Here is a 3,324-nt window from a genome sequence, read left to right on the forward strand (position 1 = left end):
ATATAAGTTAATGTTTTTTTTTTAACCACTTCTCCTTTCAAAGTGAGTTCCCTCATGCATGATGCTTTGGTTTACCACAGTGAGGCAATTGTGTGTCTGTGGGAGGGGACTCTGCTTTGTTCTCGGGTTGGTCCAAATCCAGGTAGAGTTTCAGTGTCTAGAAACCTTTAAAATTCCACTTAAGGAAACTCAACATCAATACTAATTTCTTTCAAGTACTTTTAAAAAGCCATTAAATTTTCACATAAATACTAGAACCCTCAAAAATTATAGTCATTTCAAGCTACACTAATCTCAGATGATCCCTTTGATTTAGAAGCCTTATATATTTTTGCTTTCATCAAAAGTCACATAGATTTATTCCAGCTTATTAAAAGAATTCTCATGAAATTATAGTTGCATTTTTAAAGTAACAAAACAAAGACATTGTCAGCTTGGAGAGACCTGGATGAACTGATATTGTATACTAACATCCATTATGATTTCTCTACAAAAACTGCTGCCTTTGGTGTTCTTATCCTTCCTCTTGCTGAAGTTATCAGCTCCTCAGTCTTGGCAATTAATTTATATATTATCCATTCCTTTGCTTATCAGCCATTATTAGCATTTGAAGATATTGTGCCCATCATTAGTCCTCCAAGATAACTGCTGAGGCTAACTCTTTTCACAGTTATTATGGCTTCGTAGGTCAAAAGACCTTTTTTTTCAGGTCTTGAGGATATAGTTTTTATATAAGTATCTTATCTATTGAAACCACTTTGGTAAATTAAATATTAGTACATTTAAGTTCCACTGTTTTCTTTTTAAAATTTATTTATTTATTTGTTCTAATTAGTTATACATGACAGCAGAATGCATTTCTATTCATAGTATATAAATGGAGCACAATTTTTCAGGTCTCTGGTTGTACACAAAGTAGAGTCACACCAACATTTGTATCTTCTACATGTGCTTAGAGTAATGATTTCCATCTCATTCCACCATCTTTCCTATCCCCATGCCCCCTCCCTTTCCCTCCCTCCCCTTTGCCCTGTCCAAAGTTCCTCCATTCCTCCCTTGTGTCCCTACCCTCTACCTACTCCCTGGCATTGGGGATCAGCATCCATTTACCTGAGAAAACATTTGGCCTTTGGATTTTGGGGATTGGCTTACTTCATTTAGCCTGATATTCTCCAACTCCATCCATTTATCTGCAAATGTCATGATTTTATTCTCTTTTAATGCTCGGATATATATATATATATATCACAGTTTCTTTATCCATTCATCTACTGAAGGGCATCTAGGTTAGTTCCACAGTTTAGCTACTATAAATTGTGCTGCTATAAATGTTGCTGAGGCTGTCCCTGTAGTATGCTGTTTTTAAGTCCTTTGAGTATAGACTGAGGAATGGGATAGCTGGGGCAAATGGTGGTTCCATTCCAAATTTTCTAAGGAATCTCCATACTGCTTTCCAGATTAGTTACACCAATTTGCAGTCCCACTAGCAAAGCAAGAGTGTGCCTTTCCCCCCACATTCTCACCAACACTTATTGTTGCTTGTCTTCTTCTCCTTCTCCTTCTCCTTCTCCTTCTTCTCCTTCTCCTTCTCCTTCTCCCTCTCCTCCTTCTCCTTCTTCTTACCAGGGATTGAACTCAGGGGTGCTTGACCACTAAGCCTCATCCCTATCCCTATTTTGTATTTTATTTAGAGATAGGGTCTCACTGAGTTGTTTAGTGCCTCATCCTGGCTGAGAATGGCTTTGAACTCGCAATTCTCCTGTCTCAGTCTCCTGAGCAGCTGGGATTACAGGTGTGAGACACTGGGTCTGGCCCTGTTGCTTGTATTCTTGATAATTGCCATTCTGACTAGAGTGAGATGAAATCTTAGAGTAGTTTTGATTTGCATTTCTGTAATTGCTAGAGATGTTGAACATTTTTTTTCATGTATTTGTTGATCATTTCTATATTTTCTTAGAAATGTTTGTTCAGTTCCTTAATGCATTTATTGATTGGGTTATTTATTTATTGGATTATTTATTTACTTTTTGGTGTTAAGTTTTTTGAGTTCTTTATATATTCTGGACATTAGTGCTCTATCTGATATGCATGTGGTAAAAATTTTCTCCCATTCTTTTTTCCAATATATGTTTTTGGCACCTTTGTGTAGTATGAGATAACTGTATTCATGTGGGTTTGTCTCTATGTCCTCTATTCTGTACCATTGGTCTACAGATCTATTTTGGTGCCAATACCACACTGTTTTTGTTACTACAGCTTTGTAGTATAGTTTAAGGCCTGGTGTTTTGATGCCTCCCGCTTCACTTTTCTTCTAAGGATTGCTTTGGCTATTCTGTCTCTCTTATTTTTCCAGCTGAATTTCATGATTGCTTTTTCTATTTCTAAGAAGAATATCTCTGGGATTTTGATTAGAATTGCATTGAATCAGACCCTGCACCTACCCATTACCTAGTTTCTATTAATTATAATCAGTGAGATTATTTTGCAATATTAATTCTGCCTATCCAAGAACAAGGGAGATCTTTCCATCTTCTAAGGTCTTCTTTAATTTCTTTCTTTAGTGTTCTGTAGTTCCATTGTTTTCTTTACAGGGTAACTACAGAGTATTTTTGCCCATGTTTTGGTTTTTGTTGCACCAATAAGAGACTTCACCATGGAAAGCAGTTCCCACTCTGTGTTGAGGCATCTGTGGCTCTGCAGCTTTCCAGAGATATCTATATGTCTGTCTAGCACACCAACTCTAACCACATTCCTGTTTATATGGTTTGGGTATTTCTACGTGGCAGATGTAGAACTTCCCACTAGTGGTCAAAGATGTGCTCCAAAGTTCAGATCTTCACAGTGCTTAGGCCTGTGGGCTGTCTAGGCAGTGCTAGTGGATGATGAGGCACAGAGATACACCTGCGTGTCACCCCACACTCCCCCTGTTCAGTGCACAGGCCTGGTGGAGCCCACGTTCCAGAGCAAAGAAGTCCCAACCAGTGGACCATGTCCTTTCCCAGTTCAGACACTGCACCTACCCACCACCTAGTTCCTATTGATCATAATTGGTGAGGTCATCATTCTTGAAAACCGTATCTTCTGCATTCCTTTCATTTGTAGTCTTATCCTTTGTCTTCTATTAAATATGAACATTTCAGTCCAAATATTGAGTTTTTCCATCCTCATCATCAAGCTTTTCCATATCAATGTCTAATCAACATCATTTATTTCATCTTGCTGTTCCTTGGCCTCAATACAGTAAGTAGTTAGTCTGACCCAAGGGATCTTTTCAAACTTCTTCCATCTTTATTGTGTTGGGACCTTGCAAGAGACAGGGAGGCA

The 3,324-nt window shown here is 38.1% G+C and overlaps 1 pseudogene; it reads right to left on the reverse strand.

Moving 5' to 3' along the window:
• Positions 1-476: 476 nt before the first annotated feature.
• Positions 477-2,990, reverse strand: LOC124083895 (PRELI domain containing protein 3B-like; annotated as a pseudogene).
• Between the last annotated feature and the right edge of the window lie 334 nt (positions 2,991-3,324).

This window comes from Marmota monax, unplaced genomic scaffold (assembly GCF_021218885.2).
Source record: "Marmota monax isolate L192 unplaced genomic scaffold, Marmota_monax_Labrador192_F-V1.1 WCK01_AAM20220418_F8-fsc00056, whole genome shotgun sequence".
NCBI classification, from domain to species: domain Eukaryota; kingdom Metazoa; phylum Chordata; class Mammalia; order Rodentia; family Sciuridae; genus Marmota; species Marmota monax.